Source organism: Muscardinus avellanarius (assembly GCF_963383645.1).
Source record: "Muscardinus avellanarius genome assembly, chromosome: 20".
Taxonomy (NCBI): domain Eukaryota; kingdom Metazoa; phylum Chordata; class Mammalia; order Rodentia; family Gliridae; genus Muscardinus; species Muscardinus avellanarius.
Window position 1 is genome coordinate 32,408,424 of NC_137806.1, and position 15,238 is coordinate 32,423,661.

Sequence of the window (15,238 nt, forward strand, 5' to 3'; positions counted from 1 at the left end):
GAGATGGGAGGGTCGCAGGTTCGCAGCCAGCCTCAGCTACTTAGTGAGGCCCTCCACAACTTAGTGAAAACCTGTTTCAAAAATAAAAAATATCCGGGCGTGGTGGTGCACGTTTGTAATCCCCGCGCTTGGGAGGCGAGACAGGAGGATCGTGCAGATTCGAAGCCAGCCTCGCTGGCTTAAGAGACCCTGTTTCCAAATAAAAATATAAAATAGGTCTGGGAGTGTAACCCACAGGTAGAAGGATTTCCAGGAACCCCAGTACCACCAAAAATAAAAAATAAAATAGGGCTAAGGGTGTAGCTCAGAGGTAAAATGCCCCTGGGTTCAATCCTTAGTATCACAAATAAATAAATAAATAAATAAATAAATAAATAAATAAATAATAAAGTCAGCTGCATCCCAGGCCCCTCCCCCTGCCCGTCCCTGAGGCCTGACCCTGCACCCTGCTGCATCCACACCCTTGACGTTCTCCGGGTGCCAAGACTCGAGGCCTGAGAGCAGCACCACAATGCTGTTCACTCAGGCCAGTGTCTGCACTGTAAAAAGAGCTGTGTGAGCCGGGCGTGGTGGCGCACGCTTGTAATTCCCACACGTGGGGGGTGGAGACAGGAGGATCACACACCCCTGTTTCCAAATAAAATATAAAATAGATCTGGGAGTGTAGCCCGGAGGTAGAAGGGTTCCATCCCCAGTACCACACACACACACACACACACACACAAACTGTGTGAGGTTTTTTTTTTTGGGGGGGGGGGTTGTTGTTTTGTTTTGTTTTTTGTTTTTTTGGTGGTACTGGGGGTGGAAGACAGAGGCTTTCTACCTCCGGGCTATACTCCCAGACCTATGTTATACTTTATTTAAAAACAGGGTCCCACTAAGTTGCTGAGAGCCTCACTAAGTAGCTGAGGCTGGCTTTGAACCTGTACAGTCCTCCTGCCTCAGCCTCCCAAGCGCGGGGATTACAAGCGTGCGCCACCACCGCCGGCCTGTGTGAGGTTTAATAAAGTTACTAGCATATTACACACACAACATGCGAGCACAGTTAACAGATCGGCACAATGTGACCGAGAGTAAATCCAGCCCCTTCTCCTAGCCAGGCCTGGCCCACGCACCCACTTCTGATTGCACCCAGGCTCTCCTGCGTCCTCCTGCTCAATGGGGCCAGGGCAGTTTTCGTGGATACACAGGTGTGGAGGAGCTCTGGGCCCGGCTGAATGCTGTGCGCGCCCTATCTCAAACCCATAGACTGCACCGCTGGTTGTGAGACAGCTCATTACATTTTCTTTTATTTATTTATTTAGTGGTACTGGGGATTGGACCCCAGGGGCATGCTACCTCTGAGCTGCACTCTCAGCCCTATTTTATTTTTTATTTTAAAACAGAATCTAAGTAGCAAAGGCTGGCTACAAACCTGTGATTCTACTCCCATGAACTGAGGTTATAGGTATGTGCCACCATGTTGGGATCATTTTTTAGTTAGAAAAGGAGTCCCATCAGGTTGCTGAGAGTGTGGTTAAACTGCTGAGGCTGGTCCTGAACCTGTGAGCCTCCTGTCTCAGCCTCCCAGGTACTGGAATTACAGGTGTTGGGCCACGACGCCCAGCTGCCTGTGTTCTTTACAGCACACAAGTCAAATAGGAAGTAATACGAGAACAAGGTAGGGAAATCCATTGGTTTTTACAGCCAAGCACAGAAGGAGAAGGGACATATGTTCCCTCTAATATGCCCAAACTAGGGAACCTAGAGGATACCAGTGGGACTCCAGGTAATGGAGGGGAAACACCAGCAAAGCTTGAATGGAAGGATAGGCGAGGAGGAAGACTGAACGTGATTAATGAGGGTCCGCATCCGAATATGTGTAAACTTATGAATATGGCATGGTTACCCTGGACAATCATTGGTGAGAGGGGGGAAGGGAAAACGGGCGGGGGGGAGAGGGCACCAAGTATAGTTTAAATGTATGCCATTTATGTTCAATAAAAAATAATAAATAAATAAATAAATAAATCCTGCTTTGTACCACGTGCATATACATATTTGAGATGCATCTGGAACATGCCAAGTTCAATTATCTTACAAATCTTTAAAAAATGAAGAGTGAACCTCATCTATTTCCTCAAATTAGCAGATCACATAGAAATTAAAGGGGTCTGGGGTTGTTAATAGAAATTAAAGGTGGGATTAAATTGTTAATCTGCTATTTTATTATTTTATTTTATATTTTATTTTATTTTGGTGGTACTGGGGATTGAACCCAGGGGCATGCTAGGTCTGAGCTATACCCCAACCGTATTTTATTTTTTATTTGGAAACAAGGTCTCACTAAGTTACAGAGGCTGTCCTCAAACCTGCAAACCTCCCGTCTCAGCCTCCCCGGTACTAGGATCCCAGGCGTGCATCACCACACCTGGCCAGCAGGGAGAGCCCAGAGGGTAGAGCTCACCACGACAAGTTTTCCACTCAACCTAGACTCCATCGAAAGCATCCCCACAGTTTGAGCTCTATCTGCTCTTCTTTGCAGCTGTATAGTTTTGTCAAAATCCTATCATTTTGCCAGTGTGGTGGCGTGCGCTTGTTAGCTCAGCATTTGGGAGGCTGAGACAGGAGGATCGTGGTTTGTGGACAGCCTCAGCTCCTTCTTGAGGCCCTCTGCCACTTAGTGAGACCCTGTTTCAAAATAAAGAATAGGGCTGGGAGTGTAGCTCGGAGGTAGAGTGCCCCAGGGTTCCATCCCCAGTATCCGGAAAAAAAGAAAGAAAAAAGAGGTAGGGAGAGAACGGAAGGAAAGAAGGAAGGAAAGAAGGAAAGAATCCCGGATTCACGGAGCCTCCCATGCTGACCACAGCCACACAGCTGGGCCTGAGGGCTGATTTGAGAGCTGGCCTCTTGCCCCCTCGCTGGGGCTTACTGCTCAACTACCCCTGTATGGACTGTGTGTCCACCCCAGTGTGGAGCTCTGGCCCCTAAGAAGAAATACAGGTGGGAACACGTGTATTAGATTCTGGGCTCTTCCCAGAGAGCAGACCAAACGACCTCCGAGATTGCTCCTGGAATCTCGTCTAAACAACCTCAAACCGGATGGATAAAAAGCCTACCTGAAACCCATCTGAGAGAGAGAGAGCGCCTCCAGTCCATGCAGACCCGTGCTGTGGACGAGCCTCATAATAAGATTGAGACGGGGCCATCAAACGGCAGCTCCCCCGCGCCTGGACGCTGCTCAAGACCTCGTCTGGGATGCTGAACACGGAGTCCAGCCCACAGTGACCTTGAAACCCCAATGGAACCAGGAGCCTCCCAGCAGCAAAACCCGAAGGGAAAAAAAAGCCTTGCAGAATGAGTGTCGAAGCCAGGATGCTGCCCCCAGCTGCAGGATAGGCCGGAATAAACCCTGTTAAAAAGCCCACAAGTCCCACCTGGACCGCCTACCATGCCAGGTGCACACTCTCCATCGAGACTCCTGGTTACACCAGCAGCCCTCCAATTCCCCTCGCCCCAGCCCACCTAAATTTCTTCATTACTGATCCATCCTGGAGACAGAGTTGAGTGTGCCTTCTGCTTCCTTGCCGGTTAGCCTGAAATAAAGCTCTTTCTTTTTGCAAAAACAGGTGTCATAGCATTGATGTCTCTGCACAGCAGGCAGCAGGCCCTGGCTCCGTATCACAATGGCCGTAGCTAGTGTTTACTGAACACTAACTGTGTACCAGGCTCCATGCCTCCTTGGGCAATCTCTGTTAACCCTCACAACCTGGGAGGAACAGTCCTTCACATCCCTGTGTCACAGATAAAGAAAGGTAGGCTCGGTGAGTTTTAGGAGCTCAGCAGAGTCGCCCACCTAGTACACAGGGAAGCCAGGACTGGACCTCACCTCCCTGAAGGTCTCGGCAGGGTGCATTCAGAAGGCCATCGCTGCCAGCGAGGCCACGGGGGACCCCCATCGCACCACTGGGACTTATGAAGGTTCTGAGCCCGGAGCTGCTGAGCTCACAGGTTTTCTCTGCTGCAGATCTTGATACCCTTGATGATTCTGAAAGTTCCCACACTACTTGTACCTCCGTGCGGTCTCTGCTTCTTGACCTTGTCCCTGTGCTCAGCTAAATTCTGCCCGCAGTGCTTTGAAGCGCGCCACTTAACATCAACACTCTGAAGTCAGAGGACCAGTCCCAGGATAGACAGTAGCACCGGCTTCCCATTGGCCCCCAAGTTTGCTTCTGCGTGTATCGATGCACCTGCCCCAGATGGACTCTGGAAGATTCGATCTGGCCAGCTCAGCTTTCTGTTCACAATACTCCACTCTTGTGGAGGGAGCAGGTGTCGCTGCTGGGAAGCACCGCTCATAAGCAGGCCAGGACAGAGAACTCTTGTGTTGTGAGTCCACGCCCACGTTCACCTGGTGTGTATACACGTGTGAGCCCTCTTTCAAGCACCAGAGTATAAACTGTGGAATTGTCTGCAACGTGTGCCCACCCACACGCTGGCTCCCTCCCTCCGCCCGCAGTCACTGTCCTTGTTCAAGGTCTCCTCTGCCCCGGAGGACTCTGCCAGGCTCCCGCCTCCCCGATCCATCATCCACGTTAGTGCCTGAATCATCCTATGGAAGGCTGGCTGCATCTCAGGCCTGCCCGCAACCCTGTGGAAATGGGATTCTCAGTCCTCGTCCCTTTGGTATTCCGTTCCAAGACCTGCAGGAGCTGGATCCTGATTTGCTCTCCAAGCGTATCACCACCCGGAGGTTCCTCCAACCCTGTATATGACCAGGACTTATGGAGCCTGTGCTCAATAGAGTCAGAGAGTCTTCCACCTGCCAGGGAATAATAATAATAATTATTATTATTATTTTGGTGGTGCTGGGGATGGAACCCAGGGGAATTCTACCTCTGAGCTGCACCCCCAGCCCTATTTTTTATTCTTTATTTTGAAACAGGGTCTCACTGAGTTGCAAAGGGCCTCACTAAGTAGCTGAGGCTAGCTGCAAACCGTGATCCTCCTGTCTCAGCCTCCCACATGCTCGGATTACAAGCATCCGCCATCACGCCCGGCTTGCCAGGGAATGTTTGTAAACAGGCACAAGCTCATAACCAGCTCCATTGGTGTTCCTTAACACAGTGGCCCCGGGACCCGCCAGGGCTCTGTCCAATGCTGGGGCTGCTCCCTCGGCCTGGGAGGCCTGCTCCTTGCTATTAAAAACCATGTTTATCTCCCCAAATGGATGTCTCCCTCCTATGACCTCAACCCTAAACCCCTGAGGGTCCCTTCCTGAGTTTCTCTAACTACTTGTGTGACTTTGGATAAATTTCTTCACTTCATGGTATCTCGGTTTCCTGGTCCTGATAAAAATGAAGATAACGATAATAATCTCACAAACCCACTTCCTATGGCTGTTGGCTGAACGAGAACTTGTACTTGACATTGAGAACCAGGTAGGCAGTGCTCTCCGGGCTCCGGGGCTCGGGGCTCCAACAGGTGGTTCACGCTGCTGTTTACACCGGGGCTGGTCAGAGCCTCATTCTGGCCGCTTCCTTTAGTCGGTTTTTCATTTTCTGGAGATGAGGCATGCTCATTTATCTTGGCATTTCAGTGTCACCGGGCTGAGGGCTTTGACCATAGCAGATATGGGATAAATGTTGGCTTAGTCGACTCCAATTGCTACACAATTTTAGGCATGTTTGAAATCTTCTGTTATTTTTTTGTGATGCTTGAGATTGAACCCAGGGGCATTTTGCCTCCAAGCTATACCCTCAGCCCTATTTTATTTTTACTTTGAAACAGTGTCTCACTTCGTTGTGGAGGGCCTCACTAAGTTGCTGAAGCTGGCCTTGAACCTGTGATCCTCCTGTCTTCAGCCTCCCAAGTTTTGGGATTACAGGTGTGAGCCACCATGCCTGGCTATGCTAGGAAATTTTAAGGCCCTTTTACTCATTCTCTGATCTTCAAGCAGGGCTTTCCTAATTCCAGATAGATGAGAATCTGGCCCAGTGGCAACCTATTAGACTTCCTGTTACGGATTGGGAGAATATGGTTGTGGGGAAACCGTTCCCCGGGGGACCCCTGCTAGGGTCCCGGACACACTTTCCCCCAACCCATAAAAAAAACCAAAACGACCCCAAACAGAAGAAAAAACCATGGAATCTTGTCCTAAGCTAAGAATAAATATGCATAGCTTGGACAGTTGCTGAAGATTTAAAGAGGTTTATTAAAAAGATAGAAATACAAGACATAGTTACAGCCCTGTGCCCGAAAGCGGGCCAGTGGGGACAATTAGAATGAAAATGCCCCAGAACTCCAGTTTACTAAGTGTTTTATCCCAGCCGGCAGGTCCTTTGATCTGGAGATATGCTACCTTATCTCTAGCCCTGGCTCTGCTGTCTCCAGGCGGATTCGCCCCAGAAGGGGGAGGGGGGGCAGCCCCATCTCCGACCACCTTTTGTTCCATCCCCCAAGATGTGTGAACCTGTTTCTCCAGGATCTGGGATTTCCTCCCATCTCTGGCTCCAGCCTTTTAGAATGTAAATTACAAGTCCCTCCTTCCTGCCAGCTAGCCCTGGCTTTTTTAGTATAAAAGATATATTTTTTAAAATTGGAAACCTTTCCCAATACTGATACATTAATACACTTTAAAACCTCTCCCCAATACTAGTACACTTCCTGCTATTTCAAACAAACTGAAGGCGACCCAAGAGATCGTTTTAGGCAAGGATGACAAGTAGATGCCATTTTGTCCCTTGGCTCCAACCAACAAATACTGGTTTCTCCCAGCATTGGGAGTGCTGTAATCAATTAGTGATGTCTGCTCTGTGCAGCAGTTGGAAGGCTGGTAGGGGCGGGTCTTATATTAGCCACGCCCAATTTAGTCCATTGCTCTCATTAGCATAAGAGAAAATTAGTGGCTGGAAAAGTTCAGTGATGTGCTCAAAAGCCATACAGATAGTGGCAGGGTACAAATGAAAGGCTGGGCAGTCTAAAAACTAGTTCAGTATTAGTGTGTGTGTATGTATGATAGAGACAGACAGACAGACAGACAGACAGACTGGGGGTGGAACCCAGGGGCATTTTTTCCTTTGAGCTATACCCCAGCCTGATTTTTATTTTATTTATTTATTTTTATTTTGCAATACTGGAGATGACCCCAGGGGCATTCTACCTCCCAGCTACTACCCCAGTCCTGATTTTTATTTTGAAAAAGTGTCTCACTGCATTGCAGAGGGCCTAAGTAGCTGAGGCTGGCTGCAAACCGCGATCCTCCTGTCTCAGCCTCCCAAATACTGGGATTACAAGCGTGCGCCACCACGCCCAGCTCCGTGAATCTTAGACTTTAACAAGATGAGATGTGTGGTGCACCCTGTGGGTTAGTTAGCTCTCTTTTGTGGGGCTCATTTTCCTTGAGCACTGGCAATTCCCACGTGTACTCTCTTTTCTCTGGTGGACAACCCACAGCCACCAGGATGGAGACGGAGAGAGAGGGGGAGAAACCAGCTAGTTCACTACGGCTCCCAGCTGCCCTGAGCTGAGTGGGAATAAAGGAAAAGCAGACAGTCTGGGGCACGATGCGGGACCCAGGTGGCTGCTTTCAGGGGCCCTGCTCTCTCTTCAGCCCAAGACCCCATTTAGAGAAAGGGCCCTATTATCACTGGTAGGCCTGGGGAGGAGAACGACCTTTTGTTCTGGACACAGTGGATGAAGCTGTGAAGAAGTCCCCTGGGGCCTGAGCTGGACCAATCCTGAGAGCAGGCGTTCAGGCTGCAGGTCTCAGACTGAGACGGAGTGTCCAGCTGAGACAGTGTCCAGCACCATCTAATCAGTGTGTGTGCATATGTCAGTGCGTGTGCACACACGTGTGTGTGAGAGAGAGAGAGAGAAACAGAGAGGGAGAGGCAGGCTCTCTGAGGCACAGGCTGAAGCGTCCCTTTACATTCTCATGGACGCTTCTCAAGTTTTCAGGTCACTGTAGTTCTCCTCATTTGGGGGTGAACATCAGTTAGTTTTCAAAATATGCTTTCTCTCGTTTTCGTGGATTTGCATAGACAGCAAGTGCGGCTTGTGCCCAAGAGCCTCGTGAGACGCCCAGAGCACTGCGCAGATGAGGCTTCAGGACGGCGACCACACCTGACAGGCACCGATGCCCGCTGTCCGAAGCCTGCTATCTCAGTACGGTTTACCATCTACAGGGGACTACAGTCATCCCATCCGCCTGAGCCCTTCTAGGGTAAGACATGGCTATTTATTTTTATTTGGCACAGAATCTCTTTTATTTGACCCATGATGATCTGGGCTCAGGAGGAGGGGCCAGGACATCCTTCCATCACAGCCTCCCGAGGTGCTGGGTCTCAGGTGCTTGTATGTCACTGTGCCCAGCCAAACACCGTCACCCCCAAAGTACACTGGGCCCGGTCTCATCACCTGCCACATCAAGACAGTGTTATTCTCCTTGTGTGGCTAACTAGAAGGCAGGGGCTGTGCTGAACCCCAGCTCCTCTTCCCGCCACACACGGGCTCCGCTGACCCACTCATCTTGACCCAACCACAGCTGGCGAAGGCCGGGGAAAGGGAGCCGCTCGTGAAGCTTCACAGAGGAGTCTGGAAGCTGAGATGTTCCTGCTGCACCTCGTGGGCAGCGCGCTTTTTATGAAGTTTGCAGCGCGAAGTTGGCTTTTCCCTTAAACAAAAGTATTCTGGTTTTTAGCAAATACTTATCTGGACATGGTAGTGCACGCTTGCAATCCCAAGCGTGGGAGGCTGAGACAGGAGGCTCATAGGTTTGAGGACAGCCTCAGCAACATAGCGAGGCTCTCAGTAACCTAGTGAGACTCTGTTTCAAGAAAGAAAAAAAGTAATAAAATGGGGCTGGGGTGTAGCTCAGAGGTGCAGTGCCCCTGGGTTGTCCCCAGTACCACACACACACACGCTTAGGAAAGATTATAAAGGGAGAAAAGGAAGGAAGAGGAGGAAGAGGGAAGGAAGGAAGGGAGGGAGGGAGGGAGGGAGGAAGGGAGGGAGGAAGGAAGGGAGGGAGGGAGGGAGGGAGGGAGGGAGGAAGGGGGTTATTTATTCTCACCCTTCTTCTCTTTTCAGCCTGTCACTGGACACATCTGTTGGCATCCCCGCCAGCTGTGGAGAGTACCTGAGAGCCCGGCAGTGCACTTCGGTGAGCTCAACTCGGCCTCTCCAGAGAGCTCCATCGCGAGCTGTTTAAAGGGCGGCTTCACCTGCCAGAGCAGCCACAGCGGCCCACGGGGACCCTCCGGCTCCCCACAGAGCTCGCTGCAGCAGCTGCCTCCTGTTTCTCGGCCTTGACAACACTTCCTACTCCTTCCACCTACAGGAATGTTCTGGAGAGAGACATCAGGACTCCGGAGACACCACCTCCCCTCCCGAGCTCCACCTCGCGCAGCAGAATCCAGCTAGATGCATTTGTTAACAGTCCTCCTCCGCAGGCTGCGGATGTCCTGGGTTCAAAAGGGCTGCAGAAATCCTGCCCTCCAGCCTAATAGCGCCCCAAAGCTAAGAATACACACCGATTCATGAGAAGACTGATAAATTTGGCATAGCTGTACTCAGCATCATACATTTATATAACAAATGCAACACAGTACAGGCAGTCTCCAATTTTAATTTTTATCTTGTTAATTTATTTGGGGGCACTGCTGAGGATCGAACCTACGGCCTTGTATATGTTTGGTAAGTGCTCTGCCACTGAGCTATGCCCCTGCCCAAAACGCCACAGATCAAAACCAGCCACATGATACAATTTTTTTTTATGTAGAAGTTTGTTTGGAAAACTCAGAATTTATTTTCCCATGAAATAAATGATATAAATACATATCAGAAACCATGAATGTATTTATAATTGTTGATCCTGGAATCTGCTTCAAGAAACATGCCTCAAGGGACCAATCCAATGGTGGATGGGGGAAGCCAAATATATCCAACAATTTGTTGTTGCTAAACTCAAGAACTAAATACTAATTGTGAGACCAAGAAAAATAGCTTTTAGCCAGGTGTGGTGGTGCACGCTTGTAATCCCGGCACTCGGGAGGCTGAGACAGGAGGATCGCCATTCACGGACTGCCTCACCTACTTAGTGAGGCTCTTTGCAACTCAGTGAGACCTTGTTTTCAAAATAAAGAATAAAAAAAAAATAGTGCTGGGGGAGTAGCTTGGAGGCAGAATGACCCTGGTTTCCATCCCGTGAAAAAAGAAAGGAAGAGCCGGGCGTGGTGGCGCACGCTTGTAATCTCTGCTTGGGAGGCAGAGACAGGAGGATCGCGCAGGTTCGAAGACAACCGCGCGCTGGTTTAGGAGACCCTGTTTCCAAATAAAAATGTAAAAATAGGTCTGGGAGTGTAGCCCGGAGATAGAAGGGCTTCCAGGAACCCCAGTACCACAAAAAAAAAAAAAAGGAAGGGAGGGAGCGAGGGAAGAAAGAAAGGAAGGAAGGAAGGAAGGAAGGAGAGAGAGAGAGAGAGAGAGAGAGAGAGAGAGAGAGAGAGAGAGAAAGAAAGAAAGAAAGAAAGAAAGAAAGAAAGAAAGTCTTCCCCAGTTGGTGAGGGGCTAAGTTGCTCGGGCTGGCCTTGAACCTGCAACCCTCGTATCTCAGCCTCCTAAGTACTGGGATTACAGGTGTGTGCCACCATGCCTGGTGTACTGTGGCTTTGACTATGACAGGCTCACTGTATACAAACAGCTCCTTAGATATGGGAGGAACTAAGCGTCAAGGCTATCCAAGGCTAACCACGGCACTGTGGCCTGCGAATCTCAGCTCCCAGGAAAGACCCCTTCCCTTCAGGAGTGTCCAAGGACAGGATTGCAATTTCACTGAAAATTTTTCATTAGCTTCATCATTTGAATTCTAAACCAGGCAATTCCTCGTCCCATAAAGTCGAATCAGTGTTCCAACAAGCGGACAGACAGAAAGACCGAAGACAGAAAACAGAACAAAAAGTGGGCTGGTTCCTCCAAAGCTCATGTCCGTGTGGAGTGGGGACAGGAAGACGGAAGCAGAGAAAGGCCTGGTTGGTCAACATCAGGTCATCTCACCACCCATGGACCAAGCAGACACAGATGGACCGGGAGGCCCCGCTCTCCACTGCCCGCCCACAAGAACATCAGCCCTGCCCCTCTGCTTTGCACTGCACCCCGGGCCCCATGTTAGTGCCAGACAGGAGCAAGGGTGATCGGCCAAGAGTCCTTCCCGTTCCCAACCCTTTCACTTACAGGCGAAGACAGAATAATGTTCTTTATAAACCAACAGCGTAAAGCAGGTGGACCATTGTGCAGAAAATACCCCCCCTTCTGTGTGCTCCAGTGCACACAGGGCGCTCTGTTCCATCCCACCCTTTAGCTTGGGAGAGGCCTCGGTGTTCTGGTTCACCTGTACCTGAGTCTAATGGGTTACGGTTTGGCGCCCTTAGAAAGAGGGAAACCTAGAGTTCAGAGCACAGCACCATGCCACAGGGTGACACAGCGGGATGACCCCAAAACAAAGCCCCGTGTGGGCGCCAAATATGTTACGGATTGAGAGAATGTGGTTGTGGGGAAACTGTTCCCCGGGAAGCTCTGCGAGGGTCCCGGACACACTTTCCCCCAACCCATAACAAAACTCAAAATGACCAAAAACAGAAAAACCGCGGGTTCTTGTCCTAAGCTAAGAATAAATATGCATAGCTTGGACAGTTGCTGAAGATTTAAAGAAGTTTATTAAAAAGATAGAAATACAGAAAATAGAAATACAGGAAATAGTTACAGCCCCATGCCAAAATGGCGTGAGGGGGGAGGGTGGCCCGGGCCAACTCACCACTCCCAAGGTACAGCACGTGGACCAAAATTTTTATACCCATGACCTCCATCTTGTTTGCGTAATTCTGAGGTAGGGAACGTCCCTGTAAGGTACCTCCCCCAGCCAGGTGTGGCAAGGTGTCTCCTTTCATGAAGGTCAACCCCTCCTACCATCTTAGCTAGCTTATCTAATCATATAGATCTGTCTTTAGATAAAGGCCTAGTTCTCCTCTCCTATTGACTTGCCAATTACCTTTAGCTAGGTTAATTTACATTGGAATAGTTGCCTGCTTTTAGGCAGAAACCAAGTCCTTGCACAGATTTGCTCCTCACCCAATTTTTGAAGTATATTAATAATCATAGCTTTCTCAAATCTTATGTGACCCTTTCCCCTTTCAGAGTGGAGAACATACAGGTACCCAGTGATCAAGATGAGAATTGTTGGGTTTTTTTTGTTCTGTTTTGGGTTTTGGGATTAAATCTTCCGGGATATACCCCCAGCCCTTTTTTTTTTTTTTTTTTTTTAATAGTTTTGCTAAGTCACTCAGGGCGTCGCTAAGTTGCCAAGGCTGGCTTCAAACCTGTGATCCTCCTATCCTATCTTAGCCTCCAAAGTACCAGAGTACAGGTACGCACCACCACGTCTGGCTAAGACGAGAATCAGTTTGCATGCTGGAGTTCCCAGCTAGGTGGAGTGAATACTTTGTGCTCTAGGTTTAGAAAATGTTCTTGTGGCTTCTTTGGCAATGCTGAGCCCCTGGTAGTTGACTTTTGCCACACAACTCGGAGCTCACGTGGTTCACTCAATGCAAGGACCTTGAACCAGCAATTGGGATGCATCCTGCATCTCCTTGGACACCTCCAGTGACGGCTAGCTCACTCCTGTCTGGCAGCTGTTTGCCATGGCTTTGCTGGGACAGAGTCAAAGGGAGTTACCCACATAACCATTTCCCCGTGGGGGCTCCTGGTCAGAGACCACATGATGTCAGGGACGACTTAAAAGATGGTCCCGGTTGTTCTCTTCTCTACGATGCCATGCGTTGTGTTATATCCTAGGATATGACTTAGCGCCCACTCTGTCCACCACGAATTTACCATCTAGTATTTTAAATCATAACAACTCTAAATCAGGTAAAATAGCAGTCATCCATAGCTTTAATTATGCATTCATTTATTCCATCAAAATTTATCAACGCGAAGTTACAGTCTAGTAGGGAGAGAAACTGAAATCATTCTATCAGGATGTTACAGGTGCCGTCATCCAGCATGACAAAGCACTTTAATTCCTCTCTCCCCCTGCAGGCGACTGGCCAGGGAACTCTTTCAGGGGCCTTAAGGCAAAGAACCTAGGGTATTGCACGCTTCGGGGGAGGTTAGGGAGACAGAAGCTTCTAGAAAGGCCTGGTCCTTACTCATTTTCTCCAAAGCTGGTCCAGCCATTCCACCGATGGGCTCTGGGGTCCTTGGACAGCACCTGCAATCCCGTGTCGCCTCTCAGCTCACGAGAGGTCGTGGCTTAGTGAGTTGAAAGGACTGAGCTGTAATTAGCACACTCATTAGCTTGATATGAATCGATGCTTCTAAAGCCCCTGAGAAGAATTTAATCTCTAAAACAAATTGAGCCCTTCCAACTACTAGTATACTTTTTTCCCCTTTCCGTGTACATCACAGACAACCTCCTCCAAATGCTTGTAATATGGTGGATCTCGAATAGCCAGCCCACAAGAATAGTTAGGTGTATTGTCCATTGTTCTCTGAGCTTTTCTGGAAGCTGCAAGGAAAGGGTAGGAGGAACAGCCCTCCGGCGAAGGTCCAGGCCTGACTGACCCCGAGGAGGGAGCCTTTGCTGAATCCTGCGTGGTGCACCAGCCCCGGTCCTGCTCGAGCCACGGGAGGTGGGCCGGCCTGCCGGGGCTTGTCGGGTCTGCTTACATCCTTCAGGTGAACACAGAATCAATAACTGGTTGCCTGGCAGGATTTTTTAAGGTTATCACTCCTGTGCCTTCGTTTGATGGATGCATAATGTTGATCGAATTGACTGAGAGTTGAAAAGTTGCCTTCGATTGCCGCTTTGATGAGTTACCATATTCTGTCAGATAAAGAAGTTTCTACAAAGCAAGAAAAATTACTTTTCTGGGATTTGCTCTTGCTCTATAGAAAAACACGGCTAAGGGGATTAAAGGGAAAACAGCACACAACTGAGGCTTCTCTGAGGACTGTGCCTGCTTTTGATGGAGAATTCCTGCCTGAGTTCTGTGCATATATTTTGAAGCCACTCTTTCTTTTGGTGGGGAAGAAGACTATTCTATGTGAGTTTTATCATAGTTGATATTAGATCATGAATATTCTTTGTTTCCTATAATTAAAAGTGTTAGATTTTAGCAAATGCTTTTTCTGTATTTATTGATGTGATCACACAAGTTTTCTTCTTTTGCCTTTTAATTTCATCAAGTGTGTATCTTTCTGTATGTATATGTATTTATTTGTATGTGTGTGGTTTCCTTTTTATCACTGGAATAAATCCAGGTTGGTTGTGGTATATATCTATAAATTACATATATACACATATACACACATGCATACACACACATATATGGAGAGAGATTCTGTTTTATCATTTTGCTTAGAATTTTACCTTCACTAAGGTTGCAACTAAATGTTTTATTTTCTTGAGCTAGATTTATCTGGAAACAACTAAATGCTAAAAAAAAAAAAAAAAAAAAACCTAAGTTTCCTAACTGAGTTGTTAAGAGACAAATGTCCTCTTGTGCTGGGTGTTTTCTGGTTTTGCCATCATGACTAAGTTATGCAGTTTGTGTTAGTCAGCTTTCCTGTTAATGTGACCAGAATCTCTGATGAGAACTTAGAGGAGGAAAGGTTTATTTGGCTCATGGTTTCAGGGACTCTGTCCATAGTTGGCCAGCTCCAAGGCAGAATCATCCTGGTAGTGAGGCACGTTGCAAAAGATGGCCATCAGGGGAGCCAGGGGACAGAAAGCAAGAGAGGAGGGGACCAGGGGCAGTGTCCCCGAGACCACGCCCCCAGTGACCCGCCTCCTCTAGTCACAGCCCACCTGCCTATGGTTAACACCCAGCACGTCCATTCAGATGACTGACCCGTCAGCGGGCTTCTCCACAGTGGCTTGGTGCCGATTCAGTGATGCGCCTCTGGTCATGTCTGCATGCCAACATCCGGACTAAAACCCAACGGCGATAAAGTGAGTCGGGGAACATTCCATCTTTTCTTATTCTCTAGAGCAGTACTCCTAAGATTAAGATGACTTCGTCCTTGAAAATTTATTAGAATCTGCCTATAAAAGTCAGCTGGGCCTGGCATTTTCTCTAAAAATAATGTGAAAACTTTATACTACAATTTCAGTTTATTTCCCAACTGAATATCTTTGTAAAAAGTTAATTGACCATACGTGTGAGAGTTTGTCTCTGGTTCTTAATTGTGTTCCATTGAT